This window comes from Lissotriton helveticus, chromosome 7, assembly GCF_964261635.1.
Source record: "Lissotriton helveticus chromosome 7, aLisHel1.1, whole genome shotgun sequence".
Taxonomy (NCBI): domain Eukaryota; kingdom Metazoa; phylum Chordata; class Amphibia; order Caudata; family Salamandridae; genus Lissotriton; species Lissotriton helveticus.
In genome coordinates, this window is record NC_136068.1 from 1,295,468,766 (window position 1) to 1,295,490,064 (window position 21,299).

The window sequence follows — 21,299 nt, forward strand, 5'->3', positions numbered from 1 at the left end:
TGACGTCGACGAGGAGGAGGAGGCGAGGAAAAGCATTACATTCGATCAAGCTATTTTTTATAGACAGTATACTTGTAAAAACACTTGTGGCTGTCAAAGGCGTGCCCGAGGGTGCTTGCTTATTCTAATGCGTTTTATGGAATATTTGTTTTGCTGAGTGCTCTAAGCTGTGTTTTTATAAGTGTGTGGTTTGCTGCTCGGTACATGAAGTATTAAAGGGGAAATCTGGCGAATATTACATTAGTCTCAACACCCAGCAGACGTAATTGAACAAGGGAACATCGTGGAATGCCTATTGTTGGGTATTGTTCGAAATACAGGTCTTGATAAAGAGAACGGGGTTTTCCTTTAAACATCCATCTATCCTCTCATCCATCCTTTCACCCTTCCTTCCATTCAATATGTTATGTTATGTTAAGATAGTTTGTAAAGCGCACAGCTGCCCCAGCAACGGGTCGTCCCGGCTCTGAGCAGCAATAACAAAAAATACTGCAAAAGAATCCCACACAGATACGAGAAACAAGGGGGCAGAGACGACAAAAGAGTAGAAAAGGAAAGCTTACTGCGAGAACAAATGGGTTTTTATCGCTCTCTGGAAGGTCAAATAATTATCCATGCTCCGTATATGAGACGGAAGGTCATTCCAGAACTTGGAAGCCAGCGCGCGAAATGAGCGACCACCAGCACGGGCCCTCTGCACGCGTGATAGAGAAACCAGGTGTTTACCGGCAGAGTGCAGATGACGCCGGAGAGTGTAAAACAAGTGCTGACCGGGCAGGAGCAGTGACGAGGCAGGAGCAGTGACGGGTCAGGAGAAGTGACGGGGACAGGAGAAGTGACGGGGACAGGAGAAGTGACGGGGACAGGAGAAGGAGAAGTGAAGTGAAGGGACAGGAGAAGGAGAAGTGACGGGGCAGGAGCAGTGAACGGGGCAGAAGTGAAGGGACAGGAGAAGTGAAGGGACAGGAGAAGTGAAGGGACAGGAGAAGTGAAAGGACAGGAGAAGGAGAAGTGAAGGGACAGGAGAAGGAGAAGTGATGGGACAGGAGACGGAGAACTGGCGTGACAGGAGAAGTGACGGGGACAGGAGAAGTGACGGGGACAGGAGAAGTGACGGGGACAGGAGAAGTGACAGGGGAAGGAGAAGGAGAAGTGACGGGACAGGAGAAGGAGAAGTGATGGGACAGGAGAAGGAGAAGTGACGGGGGCAGGAGAAGTGACGGGGGCAGGAGAAGTGGCGGGGGCAGGAGAAGTGACGGGGGCAGGAGAAGTCACGGGGGCAGGAGAAGTCACGGGGCAGGAGTGGTGATGGGGCAGGAGCGGTGATGGGGCAGGAGCGGTGACGGGGCAGGAGAAGGGAGGGGGCAGGGGAATTGATGAAGCAGGAGTGTTGATCGAGCATGAACAGGAGTACTGACTGGACAGGAGTAGTGAAAGGGCAGGAACAGGCGTTTTCCTGGGCGACTTGAAGGGTAGGGGGCCAGTTTAGTTTGGGGGGACCGGTTTTGTAGAAGTGCAGGAGTTTTGAAAACACTGCAAAGTTCTTTGTATATTCAGCAGGTTTCGGTCAACAATACAAGTGCCAAGATAACTTTGGTGATCAATGTACCTGCTGGAGAGAGATGGGAGCATGCTTTGTCTAGTGGCTGTTTTACTCATCTAAGGTAGCGCAGAGGGTAATATGCCTGCTGCAAAGAACATGTACCATGCATATCAAAGAGCAATATGTTATGTGCATAGTTCAGTGGGTACTGCTTTGTGTTCACTTCCCGAATGAATGGACACTTGAATACATATGGCCTGGCAGTTCGGGCTGGACTGTTCCCATTGGGCGCAGAATCTAGACTGATTTGCATATGGCTGGATGCAAACTGAAATGGCATGGTGAGCAAAAAACGATGGATTTAAGCCCAGATCTCTGAACTGGGATGAATGTATGATATTGTTCTGCCTTCTGTCCATCAATTGTTCTTTTTTGCATTTGTCACCCGAGTGGGACAGGTATGCTCAGACATGAGTCCCGTGCTATCCATGCCACTGGAATCAAGCTATCCTGGCTGATGAGGGCTGAAAGCCCGAAACCGGTCCTAGGATGCTTATTTCCAGTCCAAGGAGGACCTGGTCTGGCAGTTCAGGCTGGACTGTTCCCATTGGGTGCAGGATCAAGAATGATTTGCATATGGCTGGGTCCAAACTGGAATGGGATGGTGAGCAAAGAAACAATGGATTTAGGCCCAGATCTCTGTACCGGGGTGAATGTATGACATTGTTCTGTATTATGTCCACCAGTTGTTCTTTTTGCTATATTATGATTGAGCAGCTAGCTGGCATGAATATGAAGGAGCCTTTGTGGGTTTCCGTGAGTCTAGATTCTCCTGAAGAGTCCCTTGCTCTTCTGAGCCCTGCTTAACACATGTGTACAGGAGGAGCCCTGTATTCATGACCTCAATGTTTGAGACAAAAAATAATCATGGATTTCTGAACAATGAGTAAAAGCATTAAGGTAACATGTTGTTCCTGCTTATATTTCACACGCTTTACATAAACCTTTATTCCCTAGGAGTGTTTGCTTTTTCCTGAATTAAACCTCAAACATGTTTATCCATTGTTTTAATTAAATAACGTTATAAGCTGTAACTGGTCAGTGAAATGCTAAACGTACAAAAAATTGGTATGTTTTGCTATTTCTAGCCACACCCCTGACTCCTCCCACTGATTCAATCTTCGGTTATTCCCGCCCCCTAATTCTCCACCCACAGTTCCCCTACTTTTTTTTCCCCACTTCGACCACTGTGGACCACACTGCTAGAATGGAAGAATTGGTATTCCAAGCTAGAGGTGTTCACAAAAAACCATGCTAAAATAGTGGTTAAAACTCTCAGATGATATGGGATAATTCTCAACACTTCACACCAGAAGTTTTAATGTAATGTGCAATTAATGAGTTTCCCTTTTCTTCCTGTATTCTGAATCACCATATTGCTGTAAGGGCAGGAGTGGCGCCTGAGTAAGAGTTTTATGTGTTAGTAATTAAATACAAATATACAGAATTATACAAAATAAATAGTTAATTTAAAATGGAAACAACTGGGCAACAGATGTGATTTCGTTCTTACATAGAATGTTAAGATCAGAGACCTTGAGAAATGCCAACCTTGCAATACACCACAGGCTGAAATATGGGTCAGCCATTTATCAATTGATTAATAAAAAGGATAAACCGCTCTCCCTATCTTCCAACTAGAGTCAACAAAATAAGGGAAATAAATTATTGAAAAATGAACGTGCAACCTTGCCGATCAAACCGTTTAGTTAATTTATCGAATATGCAGGATAAAACCAACATGAGCAGCACAAGCGCACTAAGAATTATAGCATCAAATATATCCCAGTGTAACCTAGAAGGCTTTCACGAGATTCCTCCTGCACTTACTATTTACTATTATGATTAATGAGGTTTGTCCGAAACCTTTTTGAAATCTTTTTCTGATAAAGCCTGACCAGTGCTGCCAGTATAGAGTATTTATCATCACTACCTTCCTTTCTGCGTCAACATTCTACCAAGACGTTTTATGACATGAACCCTTCACAAGGATTCAACTAAAATATACTCAGTAAGCTATAGGTAAAAATTTTAAAAATCTACGTAGCAGTCAATTTACTATTCGTACACTTTTGATGACTAGTTTTACGGTGGATTTTACTATTTACGGTTCTGCTGCTGCCAGTGTTGATGAGTATGGTTCATGATCGAGTACCAATTCTCCCCTGTCGGGCAAACGTTGGGCATTCGCACTTTCACAACTTCTGTGCTTCATGTTTGTTTCAATTACTAAAATATTACACATTTGGGTTGTTTCAGTCTATGTGCGAATGCCCAAGCCAAAGATGTCTGCTGGGAGCTGAAATTCAGGTGAACAAGGTAAAATCATCGAGTACAGGTTTAACAATCTGTTTCTTATAGAGCCAGGGCACTAATCACCCTGCACACTGACCACAAGAAAGTTGTTTTCTATGTTAATATTCAATCTTGAAGCTATCACAAGTATTGTGTGCAAGTAAATGCAGCATGAACAGATAAACTAAAGAAATTGGCTCAACCGGCATAATTTGCCATTATTTTTTCCAAAACTTGCTTGGTTCTTATACTCACTTTGTAAAGTTTGGAATCAATAGTAAAACACTTTTCAGGTGCGTGTTTGCCTCCCATTTCAACACTGCCATGGGCCACTACGCCAAGGATAAAGCTGGAGAATAAGCAGCTTAGGTTAGTCTGAGCTGGTAAAAAGCAGGCAGGCTCGGATTTCGGTGCTATGCATTAGCCATCTAACTTTCTAAATGCATGTTTGCATTCGCGTACGGTTACCGGATGATTCCAGGTTACAATCTCGTGTCAGCTCACGGGCTTTTAAAGAAGTAACTTCTTTCTGCTTCTGTTCATAACCACGACTGGTTCTGTTCATTAGAACCAATACATCTGAAAACATGTATCTGTAAAATTACATTCGAAAACTGAGAAACCTGTAACCCAGTGACATGGGTCTAAGCAGGGGGATAGCTACCTGTGGTGCAGTGGCACCAGGGCCCCAAGCTGGGGGTGGTGCAGCGGGGCCTGCTGCATGGTCAAACTGTTTAATTACAGAGCCTGCCCAGAAACTTGCTCTGTGTTTACTCTTTAGGGAAGGTAGGGTGAGTAGGGGGATAAGAGAGAAATGCAAAAGAAAGTAGGATTAAAGAAAATAAGAGGGAAAACAGATAGAAGGCTAAAAGAGATAAATAAACACAATGGAAGAAGGCGATAAGGAGCAAAAGAGGAAATAAACTGAAAGGGGCCTGAAATAAAGATTTCAGGGACAGTCGGGAAGACTGATAAAGATAGGTGGGAGGCAGAGCGCGATAGAGGATTGGAACAGGGAAGAGCGAGTCAAATGAAGAAAGAATATGAGAGAATAGAGGAATAGAGATAGGAGGAAAGAAAACTTGAGTAACTAGCTCTGTAAGCAAGGGTGCAGATACCATTAGTTGAGAGATGTGCTGTCACACCGAGGTCCAGAGGTGTGAGAGACTCACTAAGCTTCAATTATATTAGTATTTTCATACCAGCCATGGAGAGGGAGGAGGGTTTACACTGGGTCTCTTGGCACCCAGGCTGCGCCACTGGAGGTTACCAGATAACGCCATGTCACCAAGGATGCAATGCCTAAAATCTGGTCTTTTTTTGTGCAAATGATTGTTTTCTGGTGTGTTGGGTTTTGTAGGTAAACTAGGCGAACCTGGACTACAACTCCCAGAATGCACAGTTATTAAACCAACTCCCAGAAAGAGGAACAGTGAATTCTCGGTAACATGTGGTCATCTGGTAACTACTGAGACACCAAGTAACCTGACATTCCAAGCCCATTTGGTCCTCGCATCTTAACTCTGGCGGTTCTGAGAAGACAGTGAACGCCTGCACGCAGGAAAATTACTACCACTGATACGGGAGGTGCAGTGGCAACGGGGCCCAGACCGATGTTCTATTTACTACCCCAGCAGCAGTCAAATAAGCTGTTTTTCCGTGGCTGCACCTGGGCCTACAGCATCCTTGCAAAGCTACTGCCAGGGGGGTGCCGACCCTCGACACAAAGGGTAAGTCCCCGTTCAGATGAGAAGGTACTGCGATGCACTTACCTCGCGCTGCAGTCCAGGTATATCAGTTCCTGTGCTTCGCCTGAGACGGGGCCCCCGCCCTTCCAGGCAAGTGCGGGCAGGCCGCGCGCCAAGGAGGCGTGGCAGGGCGCAGTAACCACTACCGCTCGCTCGCGTTACGTCTTTAAATGATGTTCCGATTCCCGGCAGAGTGAGATACGTTGTATGACAACACCGGTTCCCTTTTCAGCGGCTGATACTCAAATGCCTGTTCTCCACGACTGGTTGCTGACAGGCCGGCAGCGCTGAGGGGACTTTGCGTAACAAAACCGTTTGAGCCCTAGAGGTTTTTCAGAGGTAAGAATCTAGTTCTTAAAGTACAGCAGGGGCGCAACTAGACCCGCACATCTGGGGGTTGGAGGGAGGGCTACCCCTCCCAGCCAGGGCTGGCCTTAGCACTGGTCGCACACGGTGCAACAGTCTTTTTTTGGCGCCCCATCCCCCGTTTCCTCCTTCTCCATGAATTCACTCACTAGAACTCGCCAACAATGCACCTCATCTCTCTATAGCATCTTTCTGACAAACATTACATTTTTTATAGGGATTACTCAGTTCTATGATCTGCATGGTACATGTTCTTTGCAGCAGGCTCATTAACCCTCTGCGCTGTGTGGGTGGCAGGATTGCCCATATGAGTGCACGGTGAGCGATGCAACAGTGTGAGAGTAGGGTAAGAGGAGTGACTGCAGGGTGAGGGTGGTGACCATGTGAATTTGGGTAAGTATTTTAAGTGAAGAGTGGGGCGAATGAATGCATGGTTAGTGATGGGCTTGTTTGGGTGAGATTGCAGATTGAGCAGTGAGGGGGACAGGTGAGTGAAGTGTCATGAGTGCAGGGTGAGCAAAGTGCTCATGCGATGGTGAGGTGCAGGGTGAACAGCACAAGTGCATTGTGAGTGCAGGGTGAATGGTGTGAGTGCATGGTGAACAGTGTGAGTGCATTGTGATCGTTGTGACTGCAGGGTGAGCGCGAAAGTGAAGGGTGACAATGAGGAGTGAGTAGTTTAAATGCAGGGTGCATTCCTTTATCACTTGAAGTAACTCAGCATGTTATTGAGAACTGGCGTAGGGTTTCAGATACATGTTAACCTATTGCTATTATGGCATTAATCAGGGATCGAGGGTGGAGGAAATAAATTATGTGCTGATCCTGCAACAAACTTCCAGTCTTATAATTAGGGTTGCCAGCTCATTATTTTGCCGTCCCAGGTGGTACAAAAATAAACAGTCACCTAAAGCGTATTTTCAGCACTTATCTGTGATTACTTCTAACAGCAAATATAAATAGACAGCACTTTTAATTGTTTTTTAGGGCTGCCTGAATGATCCATGACTGATATATTAAAGTCACATTACAAAAGAATACATACTTTTTTATTTGGAACCCTAATTAGTGTCAAGACGAGGACTTTGCAGGCTCTTTAAACAACACATGGCTGGCATTTTTCTTTTGGCAACTCTACTTAATATTCCTTTTCATGAAATGCATTCTCACACTACAGAAGTAAATGTGAAATACAAATATAAGGAATAGGCAGAGTTGGGAACCAGAAAAATAAAAGTAAGCCTTGTTAACCAGTTTACAACGGTATGTAAATATGTGAATGGTCTTTAAAGATCTATGAAAAACTGGGACAAGCCTGAGATAAGACTCCAGACGCTGCCCAGCCGAGCCCATAGCAGCTCAAGCATCAGCAGCCTGGGCTGAGTCACAAGATTGTGGGGGCGGGTTGTTTCTGAAGCTCTTTTAACCCTACTGGTGTTGTGTGCCTGAAGTACAGTATGATCATCTATAACTGTCTGAAGCTGCAAAACTGTTGTTACAGGCACATAACTTGTTTCCTATTGGTACGACTGCCCCTGCATGTCTGTTTTAGTGAGCCAGTGTCTTGCACCTAAGGAAGAGCTGTGTGACTGGACCCCACCCGTTTTGGCTTCAGGGGTGCAATCTGTTGCTGAGAGTGATTGGTCAAACCCCTCCCAGACGGGCAAGTTCCCCTGGGGTCTCCCAGGCCGTTACCCACTCCACCATACCCTTCTTTAATTACACAGGGAAGTCTCTTGTTGGTGCACAACAGCCACAGTTTATTCATTGGTCCAACATCATCAGACAAATCATTGATCAACACAAACCTCATGCACATACATCTGATATTGTAAATATTAGGTTTGTTTTAGTACATTGCTATGACAGCACCCTCTGACAGCGCCTAGAGCGATAGCCTCTCTCTCTTGTGGGCATCTGGCACCTAAGCGGCCCCTAGGCTTCACCTTGCGGCCAAGATTAGTGTGGGCGGGCCTGTGCCTGGTCTGCGCTGTGCTGAGCCCCTTTACTGGCCATTCACCTGCTCCCCTAGTGCCCCTGCCGTAAGGCATCCCAAAAACACGTTCTTCAGCGGCTTCTCTTAATAGGCTCTTGTGCTCATCCTAGCGGTCCTTCTGTACTGTCTCTGCCTGTGCCCCCTCCGCAAAAACCGCGTCTGCGACACCCATGCATCTGGTGTGGGTGGGTCAATCCTTCCGGAGGCACACAGCACATGCAGACTTTACCCCCGCTTACCCCTTTAAACTATCCCAGCACAAAGGCCCTCCTTGCGCCGTTCAAATGCCACCCTCTTATTGTGGCACCCGTTTTTCGCGGTCCTCCCCACCTCCAGGGCAACTTCCCTTGCGAGGCATTCCACGCGGGCCCCTATCTTGTCAGGCTGCGCCTCCCCAGCTTGCGGCTCAACCCTTCCCAGACGAGCAGGTGCCCACCAGGGGACCCCAGGCCATTGCCTACTAAACCTTCACCCCCCCCTTCTTTACTTACGCACTGAAGTCTCTTGTTGGGTCAAAAACGTCCGTAGTTTATTCACATGTCAACCATCATCAAATAAATCATTGATCAACACAAACTTCCCGCACATACATCAGATATTATTAATTTATTACCATTCGTTTTTTTTAGTCCATTTCCATGACAGCACTCTCTGACAGCCCCTAATGTAATAGCCTCTCTCTCTTGTGGGCATCTAGCACCAATGCGGCCCCTAGGCTTCACCTTGCTGCCGAGATTTGTGTGGGCTGCAAGTGTCAAGTGACATGCAAGGGACATGAAAACTTGGCTATTTCCAAGGGAGGGTTTGTAGTCTCTTTCACTGACAAATTTGATTCAGCTGTGGTGGTTATTCATCTTTCTAAGCGCCAGGATACCCGTAGGGTGGCAGTTATGGGCTAAATAGGTCTCAAATTCAATTCAATTCACCTTGCTGCCGAGATTTGTGTGGGCTGCAAGTGTCAAGTGACATGCAAGGGACATGAAAACTTGGCTATTTCCAAGGGAGGGTTTGTAGTCTCTTTCACTGACAAATTTGATTCTGCTGTGGTGGTTATTCATCTTTCTAAGCGCCAGGGTACCCGTAGGGTGGCGGTTATGCGCTATATAAGTCTCAAATTCAATTCAATTCAATTCACCTTGCTGCCGAGATTTGTGTGGGCTGCAAGTGACATGTCCGCCCTATGCCGAGCCCCTTTACTGACCATGTGCCTGCTCCTCAGTGCCCCTGTCGTAAGGCATCCCAAGGACACGTACTTGAGTGGCTCGTCCTAGTTGTCCTCCTGTGCTGTCTCCGCCATGCTGCCAGTGGTTTCCCAAACCCAGGCAGCTCCGCCAGCCTTCCCGACTCCTTGGAATTGACAAGACACTTGTCGATGTCAAGGAATATGCATTCATCTTTTCAGATGCCCCAAGGATGCAATGCACCACTCATCATTATTTTGACTGGGCTGTTAACTGCAATTCCCTTACCCTTATTCCCTGAACACTGCTGCTTTTGCCTGATTAACCCTGCTACGCCGATGGTTTCCTGGGCTTTATACAGGCAGTGTCTAATCCTTTTAACTCATTACAATTCTTACCGCTATAGTGCACTGCTGGAGCTTTCCTTGCCCAAATAGCAACATGCACTTTAATATGAGCCCCGATGCTACACTGGCACTTCACCAGACAGATCTCTGTTATCTGATTGACAATTCTGTCTACCTGTACATTGTTGCAAGGCCCTCATATCTTACCTGGGTGTATTATAACATAGCATGTATTTGTAAAGCGCACGTTCACCCATGAGAGTCTTGGCGCTGAATCACAAATGTTTATTGTTACCCACCTCAATGGTACTCGCTCTATCGACCTCAGATGGATGAAAGGCTGAGTGAACCCGCCAGGATTTGAACCTGTGACCATGAGGTTGAACACAGGCCCCTACAGTGGATGCATTAGTCCACTAAGCCACCAGACCCGGCTTATTAATGCATGTCATCCACCCAATTGAAAACCTTCCCCTCGGACGCACTAACATGGCATATACCCCCACATTCTTTGAATCTCCTCATTACCTAACACACTATGTTTGCAGGCCTATAGGTGCCCAGCAGGAGCGTGGTTCTTCTAGTGTGGCATTTCCAGAGGTGGTGACCACGTTTGCGGTCAATTCTTCTCGCTGACAGCACTAAATCCTTCAGGGGCCAAACAGCAGATGCACTGTGTGCTGCCGCTTGACCCTTTACACTATCCCTGCACAAAGGCCCTCCTTGCAATTGAGCTGTTCAAATGCTGCCCGCCTATTGCGGCGCCTACGTTTTTGCAGGCTTGCAGTCCTTCCCGCCTCCTGGGTGACGGGTCCCTATCTGGTCTGGCTGTGCCTCTCCGACCTGCGGCTCATATCAGCATCAGATGCCTGTCATGTCCTCTAGCACTCCACCTGTCTCTAATTCCTGCTAATCAGGTGCAGCTCAGCATTCCATTTAGGCGCCCACCATGTGCCACTGTCATGAACACTTTGGATCTTACCTAGATAATCCATCTTATTTTTTGCCTTGCATGTTAATAAAAATTAAGAACTGAATTTGATTATGCACCACTCTTCTTCGCGGAGGCAGAATGGTGTTCTGTTAATATACTATAGCCTCAAGCTTCAAAACTATTATCACAAGTATTGAACTCGGTTCCTTTGCAGCATGAAACTATCCTAGGTACATATTAGGTGCTTCAAATGTATAACAGTATCCCTCCAAGAGAGGTGGGCTTGAAGCTGGGTAGTTGCATACAAATATTTTAGCACTCTTTCTCCTTCTACGGCTTCCCAACTTCAGCAAAAATCTACCAGGTAATGTCTGGTACATGTGTGTGGAGACTCCGTGTCGCCATTCTACAAAAGACCGTTTAAGAAACGTTTCCAAGGAAAGTGGTAGATGCACTCTTGTTCATAGTAAATTGTGCTCGGAGTTTTGTGTGTAACATCTTCCCGGATAATAAGTACTATAACTAAATTGTTAGTACAATTCATCTGGCAATTTGGCACCAATTTGTTTAACAAATATAAAGCATTCTCCTGATAAAGTTAAGAGTCCTGGGAAACTGATGTATGCCTATTAGAAGATGATGACTGGGAGGAGGTAATAATCCACATTTTGTAATAGGTGATACAAAGCGCCAGGGAGATGGCGATTAGAGCAAGGTTCAAACTGATACAACTAAAAATAATTCACAGATCCTACTCCACTAGTATACTCATGTTCAAGCTGGCGCGCATTCCTACGGAACAATGTCAAAGGGGATGTAATCAAACAGGTACCTTCTTTCATATGGTGTGGGAATGCCTGGCCATCCAGAGTTATTGCCGCATAATGTCGGAGGTGGTGGGAAAGGAGGTTCCTCTTGAAGCCTGGTGGCATATATTATGTGTATCAGTGGAACAAGCATGGCCTAAATACTCAAAAGTATGGCTATTAGAGGCCGCAATGGTTGCTGAACGGAACATTGCCAGAGCTTGGGGGGCAACACAAACGCCAACAACAACACAATGGAGGCGAGACATGGACTGGTGCTGTTCCCCAGAAAAGACTATATAGGGGGAGTTGCCATTATTGCGGGCAGTTACCTGTGGTGTTGATTATGCCCTTTTGTCCCGCCGCCATACCGCCAGCCTTCCTCCTCTGCCTCCGCAGCTACACGCCAGCACAGCGTGGCCAGCAGCAGAGGGGGGAACTACAATCACCGTCCGCCCCTGCAGCGGGAAGCTACCAACGCTGAATCCGCACCAGGAGGCGCATAAATTACAGGACAAGCCCGGCAGGAGCGGGGGAGTTGGTATTATTGCGGGCAGTTACCTGTGGTGTTGATTGTGCCCTTTTGTCCCGCCGCCATACCGCCAGCCTTCCTCCTCTGCCGCCTGGCTGATGAGGATTATGAATCCGAAACCGGTCCCAGGATGCTTGTTTCTGGTCCATGGAAGACATGGCTTGGCAGTTCGGGCTGGACTGTTCCCATGAGGCACAGGGTCAGACTGATTTGCATATAGCCATGTCTGAAATGGGGTGGCTGAGTGGGCTAAAGAATGGTGATAGATTAAACCCAGATCAGTTGACTGGGGGTGAGTGTTTGATTTGCTCAAACTCTCCGTCCATCATCCCCTTTTGTATCGCTTTGTTCGCCCTAAGTGTGGCAGGGTATGCTCAGACGTGAGTCCCTTGCTCACTTGGCCACTGGATTCAAGATAGCCTGGCTGATGAGGATTATGAATCCGAAACCGGTCCCAGGATGCTTGTTTCCGGTCCATGGAAGACATGGCTTGGCAGTTCGGGCTGGACTGTTCCCATGAGGCACAGGGTCAGACTGATTTGCATATAGCCATGTCTGAAATGGGGTGGCTGAGTGGGCTAAAGAATGGTGATGGATTAAAACCAGATCAGTTGACTGGGGGTGAGTGTTTGATTTGCTCAAACTCTCCGTCCATTATCCCCTTTTGTATCGATCAATGAGTGCAATCACATACTTCCTTTCTAAACCCATGGGACCAATAATATCAATTGCAATAGTGTGCCACGGTTTGGTGGGAACAAAAGACTCACCTAATTTGGGCCTTAAAGTGACTAAGGACTTATCAGAATTGCAGCAAGGCAAACAATCACGAACCACTCTCTCAATTAAGACATCAATGCCAGGCCACCAAAACCATTGCTTGACCCTTTGCTTGGTCTTAACAATGCCACTGTGATCCTCATGACAAAGTTTTACAATTCTCATTCTCAAGGAGTTAGGGGGAATAACTTTATCTCCTCTGAACACTGAACCGTTCGTAACAGACAATTCTTGTCTGACTTCCCAAAAAGGTCTTAATGCCTCAGGAAGTTTGTTTTTGCAAGGCCACCCCTTATTAATGAAAACCACTAATTGCTTTAAAATAGAATCAAGTCTATAACCATCCGACCATTCTTTCTCATTAAAACTGGACAACCCTTGATTGAGAACTAAAGCTGCTTGTTCAACTTCCAAATCAGAGGGGTCACATTCATACATGTCAAAGGGCAATCTTGATAAAAAATTTGCAATTACATTCTTTTTGCCAGGCACATATACAATTTGGTAATTATAATCCTGTAGCCGCAATGACAATCTAGCAATTCTAATAGAGGCATTCAAAATTCCTTCAGTTGTAAGTAACTTGACTAACGGTTTATGATCAGTACGTATTAAACTAGACTCACCCCACACAAAAGATCGAAAATGATCCATGGCCCATGCGCATGCTAGAGTCTCCTTTTCAATAACTGAACATTTTTCCTCAGAAGGAGACAAGGCACGTGAAGCATAACCAAAATATTTTCTTTGCCGTCAGATCTTATTTGGGACAAAACACCACCCAATCCTTTGTTGCTAGCATCCACAGTGACAACATTATCTAATTGTGGGTCAAATCCCTTGAGAGCAGGAGCTTCAACTATTGCATGCTTAATAGTGTCAAATTCCAATTGGCATTCTGCATCCCACAAATTTGACTCTGTTCTTGAGAAGTTGTCTGATGTGGAACATTTTAGAGGAACATTCTGCAAGTTCTAGAAAAGACTGGACTTCTTCCTTATTTTTAGGATTGGGTGCATCTCGAATAGCCTCTAGCAAAGAAGGTTTTGAGGAAATACCCTCTTTACTGAGAGTGTGGCCCAAATATGTGATGGATTTTACAGCAAACTTACACTTGGAATGTTCAACCGTTAACCCTTTGGACTCTAAAATGGAAAGCACTTCATTAAGAACTTTATGTTCATTTTTGTCTGCACCAAAAACAATAATATCATCTTGAAAACACCTGACGTTTTTAATTAGGCCAAATAAGTGATACATCAACCTCTGAAAAATAGCTGCCGCAGAGGCTAAACCAAAAGGGAGTCTCTTATATTGAAAACAGCCAAAAGGTGTTATAAAGGCTGTCAACTGTTTACTTTCCTCAGCCAGGGAAATCTGATGAAAGGCAGCAGATAAATCAATTGACGAAAACCACTTGGCATTCTTCCCCAGGGACAACATTTCAGGGATTTTAGGAAGGCCAAATTTATCTACAACAATATTGTTGTTTAAATGTCTAAGATCAATGCATAATCTCAGTTTGCCGTTACTACGTTTAGCCACCACAACCGGAGAAATCCACTCAGCAGATTCAATGGGTTCTATGATGTCAGCTTTGACCAATTTATTCAGCTCTTTTTCGACATCATCCCTAAGTAGAACCGGAATATGTCTGACTTTATGTATTTTAGGGCAAGCATTGGACTTTAAAACAATACGATGTTCAAAATCATTAAGGTTACCAATATTCCCGTTAAAGACCTTGGGAAATTCTTTTAACATTTGTTCTTAAATGAAATCATTCTCATTAAGCACCATAACTGGTTCAGGACTGTTAGGGTTGAGAATTATATCTAATTTACCCTGGTCCTTCCAACCCAAAACTGCAGGTCCTTTCTTTGCAACATATAGTTTGCTGGTGGTCTGTCTGTTTTTAAATTTAAAAACTAAGGATCTATATCCGACCATATCTATTTTCTCTCCAGAAAATCCTTCTGGCTGGATATCAGATTCTAAACGTTTATCACCCAAATGTGCAGCAAATAGGGATTTCCATGTTGCCTCATCAATAATAGTATATGGCGAACCAGAGTCCGCATACATTTGCACAGAAATCCCCCCAATAATCATAGAACACAAGGGTTTTTTAGATGACTTATTGTTACAATCATTTAAGTTCCAAATAAAATATTCTTTTGGATTCCATTTTTGAGAGTTATCACTAGAATCGTTGATGGTGAGTTTCTTGATGCTCTACTCGCCATCACTAGACTCCTAGTCAGCTTCATCCAAACACTTAATTTTTTTACTACTCCCTCTTCTTTTACAAGCTTTGATGAAGTGACCAACAATGACACATTTGTGTAACGCCCTGGACGTCTCAGGATCGTTCAACAGACACGATAATGAGGACGCACCCACTTGGGTATGGTTAGTTATTTTAATGAAGGCATAACTAATACAATGAGTAAACAAAATATATAGTCACTGGAATCCTCCAGACTTTCTACGTTGCCAACCCACAGCACGGATGGTCCTAACCGTCCTCTGCAAATACGCTGCTCCCAGCGTACGCCAACAGAGGGCAGGTATGTAATGGCCGAAAATGCCAATCGATAGGCTGTGATGGGCACGAAGATGGATGGGTATAACAGAGGAGTCAGGGAAACACCCAGCCGGGGTCTCTACCTGTAGGGAGCAGCCGCTCAACCTCTTCCTCTTACTGCACCGGGACGCGTCGTCACCTCCTGGTGATGCGTCACCGATACCCAAAGCAAAGTAAGATAACGGGACCGAGAGTAGCCGCTCGAACGATCCTGTGGACTTCCTAGTCTGTAACGCGGCAAACACCTCCCGGTGTGCGTTACAGCTGGTTGTCCCTGTATCTCGGGTCGTGCTGGGAGTTACGACTCCTACCAGCGCAAGCGCCAATGCGCCTAGACTCAGCCGAGTCAAGGCGAAGCTCAATGGTTGTCCGGTAGAGCTTCCGGGTCAGGAACAGGTTACGTTTGGACAAGACACGGCCCAGGGAGATTGACTCGACCTACCTCCGTTCTTGCCTGACTGGAGCACCACTCCGGAACGCAGCTCTTCACGAATCAGCTACGTCGGTGAAAACACAATATCCGACAGCGTTTTACCTCCAGGTTCCTCCCTTTATAGGGTGTGTTTCCTTGAATTATGTAACGGCTCTCCCGTTTACATAACCTCTCAACCGCTAAGCATCCTGGGAGTTGTAGTCCGTTTTCGCTGGTTACCGGTTTTCTCCCCCCGCATAACGGGAATTCTTGACAATTTGGCACACCGTTGTCTTAAAGCAGGACACATTTTACTAGATGCCAGGTGTGAAGGACTATTACAGCGAAAGCCTCTAAAATTGGCATTGCGAACAAACTCCATTTTATTAATCTCGGTTTTATGTTTGACTGGAATATTGGTTTTGGAAGTAGAGCTTTTAGCTCTGATTTTGCTAACCCTTTCTGTTGAAGTTTCTGCAACAGCAGCATCTTGTTTGAGTAACTTGGCACTACGGCTAGACATTTCAGCTTTTCTGACTACACTTAGAATATCTTTGAATTCTGCATCTCCATTTATCCACAACCTGTCTTGTACAGCAGGGTCCTTTTTATGCATAACTACTTGATCTCTGATAAATTGATCAACTAAATGATCGAATTTACAATCAGCAGCAAACTTTCTTAGAGCTGAAACATATTGATCTATAGTTTCATTAGTTTATTGCTTCCTTTTTAAAAAACGAAACCTCACAATACCAATACAAACTTTTGGAGCGAAATAAGTGTCAAAATCATTCACTATATCATCAAACACATTGACATCACAACCCCCTAGAGCATTAGTAATTTCTTCATAAGCTTTAAACCCTCCTGGACCTAATGAATGCAATAAGAGTTTCTTTTTCCTTTCAGGTCTCATTTTCCCATCTGCATCGATAGTGTCAATAAAGTTAAGAAAATAGGCTTTCCTTTCTGACCATTTCATACATGGTTCAGATCTTGCCGGCCAGAATGCTTGAGGAGGTTGGATAGAATAACTGACTTGTCATCTTGAAGAATAACAAAAACCAAAAGACAAAATTGTAATTGTTCACCCAGAAGCAACTGCGTAAAATGCAAACTATAGATGAATTATAATGAGTGAAAGTATTGAGTTGACGGACAGAAGCAGGAGACAAGTGTGCACATTATACTACTTAATTTGGTGTGCACATCACAGTGTATATAAGGTAGAATCTGTTGCCTCAAAATAAATGGTTAATATGTTATGCGCATTGGTGTGCATATCACCTTAGATAAAAAAACGAGCATTAACAACTGTGTGAAATAAATAATTAAATTTGGTGTGTGCGCATCACCGTATATTCATTTGAACAGCTGCGTCAATAATTGACTTGCTTGATGTGCGCATCCATGTAAATAAGGATTAAACTGGATCGAGCATAAACAAGTGTGTGAAATAAATATTTATATCTGGTGTGCGCATCACCGTATATTCATTTGAAGTACTGCATCAATAATTAATACAGTTGGTGAGCGCATCCATGTAAATAAGGATTAGACTGGTGTGGGCATCACCGAAATCAGCGTTGGTGCCACAACCAAAATGGCGATACAAAAGGGGATGATGGACGGGGCGTTTGAGCAAATTAAACACTCACCCCCAGTCAACTGATCTGGGTTTAATCCATCACCATTCTATAGCTCACTCAGCCACCCCAGTTCAGACATGGCCATATGCAAATCAGTCTGACCCTGTGCCTCATGGGAACAGTCCAGCCCGAACTGCCAAGCCATGTCTTCCCTGGACCGGAAACAAGCATCCTGGGACTGGTTTCGGATTCATAATCCTCATCAGCCAGGCTATCTTGAATCCAGTGGCCAAGTGAGCAAGGGACTCAGGTCTGAGCATACCCTGCCACACTTAGGGCGAACAAAGCGATACAAAAGGGGATGATGGGCGGAGCGTTTGAGCAAATCAAATACTCACCCCCAGTCAACTGATCTGGGTTTAATCCATCACCATTCTTTAGCTCACTCGGCCACCCCAGTTCAGACATGGCCATATGCAAATCAGTCTGACCCTGTGCCTCATGGGAACAGTCCAGCCCGAACTGACAACCAAAATGGCGGCACGTAAAGGTCACGCTGCGTGACCTCTGGCGTAGCAGCGCAAGCCGTGAATAATGTAAGACGCAGGCTGACTTCGATTGTGGACTGGAGATGGATCACCGGAGGCGAACTTTTGCTGGCTGAGAACTCGACGGAGCGTGAAGGTGTGGCGCTCGCGAGTAGACAGTTTCAGTTCAAAAGAAATTGGCTTTAGGGAAGAGAGATAACGGTTTTCTTTCAAGTTTAAAATAGATAATTAACAGGTAGATACGACCTGTACATTGTGCAGCACATCAACGTGGGCAGGAAAATTAGAAGATTCTACACAGTGCCCGTGTGTTGACTAACAGCGCGTCTGGGAGGGAAATATTGCTCAAAACGGTTCATTACTGGTATTACACACCTGCTCGCCTAGCCAAGAGGCAGAGGGAAAGGGACGATAAATGCTGGCACCATTTCGATCACTTAGGTACACTCTCCCACTTGTAGTAGCATTGTCTAAAGCTGGATTGTTATTGGACAGATGTGCTTGCAGATATTGATCAAATGTTTGACACTGAACTACCCTGCTTTCCCAGTTATATCCTTTTGGGCTTGCTTAATGTCTTAATGTATCCATTACGTTCCCATTGGGGGATGTCTATCACCCTGGCACTATGTGCAGCGAAACAGGCCTTGTTATCAAAATGGGTGACGGACACTATCCCAACACACTTGGTTGGTAGCACAAGCTTTGGGGATTGTTAGGCATAGAAAAATTGACAGCGGTTATAAATCACACCCTACCAAAATTCGAGAAAACGTGGGGATCTTGTATAAAACACCTATCCACCACTTTTGGTGAACGTTCCTGCCCATCGTACCTGCGTGTCGTGTGCCTCACACCCGGCATTCAGGTTGATAATTAATTTGTTCCACGGTGGATGTGGAAACAAAATTGACATGGTACAATAATGTATGAGCATTGAATGTTTTGTTCTTTGATCTTCCTTTTGGGATGACCTTGTTACCCTCCCTCCTCTCCTTTTTGTTTCTTCGCCGGCCACTGGATGCAAGCGAATGATGTAACATTACACAAATTTTTAAAAAAATGCAATCCTAAAAAAAGGCACAGTGATGGCAGTATGCCACGAGTCCCCGAGGTGACGGATCTACTTGGCTTCATTATAAGATTACTAATGGCTAGTGCCAAGCAAGCAAAACAGTTGCCCTCATCCCGCAGGTTGATCGGGGGTTAGACAATTAAAGAGTGTATCAAGGTGGTTGGCGTACAGGTTGTTCAACACAGCACCCTGGTCGGTATGCCTCCAAGCTAAACGAAGCCCCTGGGACTTCACTGTTAGGGATGACACAGGGCTATCCCTGGCCTTACTTACCCCGCTGTGGATGCTAAGGCCCAGCCAAAAAAGGATTGTGGTCACTCAGTGCTGTAACATTGGTGCCACCCACTCAAACCCTCTTCATTAGGGGCTGGGATACAAAAATGTCATCAATAATTGACTCCTATTCCCACCTCACATTAGTGGCAATCAAAAGAAAAGTGGGGTCAACCTCAAAGCAGGCTTTAAGAAGATCAAAATTGTTAACCATGTTTAAAAGAACCTTAGTTTTCTGGTCTCCCTCCCGGGGTTCCCCCATTGAACATACTTTTTCAAAGATAGCAAATTCATTAGACTAGGGCAAGTGGGAAGGTTTGACATCTGAATCTCCACCAACCACAATATGAAACCATGTGGTCAAATGAGCTAATTCGATATCCAGGCCCAAGATGAAGCTGAACAATGTGTTTATATTAATACACGCATCCTAACCAAAGAAACCATTACAAAAGTTAATAAAAACAATGTTAATATCACTGGATCCCATCAGAAGCAGTGCTTGGACAGCAGGTTGAGTAGTTGGTTAAGCAAAGGCCTGTAGAAATGCCCACGGGTTAGAAGTATAATTGTAATGGCCTTGTACTGGCCCTGAGAAAAGGCCCCAATCAAGTTTCCTGCAACTCTTGGATTATGGAAAGTAATGTTGACACAGTCACCTGGGAATTCCTTGTGCAGCTTCCCTACCCAGCCCACCCTCTGGCTATCAAGACTTCATTAACAAGGTCTTCTCGGCACCAAATATTATCATGCAGCCAGTGTGTTGATTTATAGATTAAGTCCACGGTTGACTCCTCTACACCAGGTCAAAGAGGTGGCACATCAGAAAGCACGATGACATAAGGGCAGGTGCAGGTGGCACGTCACACCTTGAAGTAGAACCAGTAGCCAAGCCCAATTTGCAACTAGGAGTAGAAATATAAGGTACAGAGGGAGGCCCCTCCTGGCACCCCTATATCTTGTGGACTGTTATGCCAGTTGCAGTTGGTGCACCTTCACCTGCGTTATCATCAAGAGTAAGGGATTTGTTCGAATTCACCATTTCGGGAGGGAGGCTATCTTGCTGCAGACTGGTTGTGGGAATGTTTGCATGTTTACATCCACAATCCTCCTTATGAGTGAGGCCAATACGTTTCACCTCAATGGACTCCAGGCGATTTAACAGGCCTATCAATTTAACATCCAGGATAGTTTCAACCATCTTGCCGAGAGTATCCACCAAACCCTCAGCGCTGAACACACAAGACCCACCACAAGTTTCAGGCTCTCTCCCCGGGGGCCCATTTGAGTCCTAGAGTAACCTGACTTCCTGGTGATACCCTATTTGGATTTGAGGCGTGTAGGTTTTGCTGATTTGAAGTGAGCCTTAGTTGGGAGTGGGGCACTTGGAGAGAGCAGAACTATAGATGTTGTGGCCTGCGCATGAGGCGGGCTTCCAGCACTATTGGTCACAAGGACATCCACTTTTGGCTGGCTGGTGGGGATAGGTTGTGAAACCGGTGCAGCATCGGATAATCACTTGAGGCCATGGGAATAAGGGCAGGGCTCGAGTCGGGTGTACACGTGGGTGGACGGTGTCCACCCACTCTTTTCACAGGGTGGACGCTGTCCACCATGCCAAGAAGTTGAGCCCCAATCTAAAATATGCTGAACTCGTCCCGGTGTAAATTTGAGACACCCGGATTCATTCAGCAGCTCCTGCTCGCTACAGGCAGATGGGGAGGGGGGTTTTGTCATGTGAGACTCCAGCTGGCCCATAACAAAGACCGAACCAAAGGGCCCATTTGGCCTTATTTGCCTGAGTATCCAGGCTGGGGTCTGCCTGTAGCCTCACACATAGATGTAAATCCAGAGGAAGGGAAACAAAAGCAGCAGATTGTTAACACTTCAAAGGCTCATAAGAGAGGCACGGTTTTGACTCTCTTGGGACCACATATATAATAGATATTCATGCACTGTAAGAATGTCAGATGTGTTACTCTGTCCCAGTGCAAAATAACAATTTAAATACCAGTATTTTTTATTTGTTTTACAGCGCTATTCATCCCAATAAAGGGTGTCAGATCACAGAGAACCAGGGCTGCTTTAGAGCCAGAGAACCAGGTCAGCAGAGCTGTTGTAGTGCCAGAGAACCAGGTCAGCAGAGCTGCTCTAGAGGCAGAGAACCAGGTCAGCAGAGCCATTGTAGACCCAAAGAACCAGGTCAGCAGAGCTGCTCTAGAGC

General features: G+C 45.5%; 1 protein-coding gene across 4 annotated transcripts in view; it reads right to left on the reverse strand.

Moving 5' to 3' along the window:
- Positions 1-21,299, reverse strand: part of UNC13D (unc-13 homolog D) — an 880,699-nt gene that overhangs the window by 682,299 nt on the left and 177,101 nt on the right. Inside the window, exon 1 of one of the 4 annotated variants that reach the window (XM_078654551.1) lies at positions 5,671-5,774. The exons of the other annotated variants lie outside the window; for them this stretch is intronic. The gene's annotated coding sequence lies outside the window, so the exon portion shown is untranslated. Of the gene's footprint in view, positions 1-5,670; positions 5,775-21,299 lie in introns of those variants that run through there. 4 annotated transcript variants of the gene reach the window in all.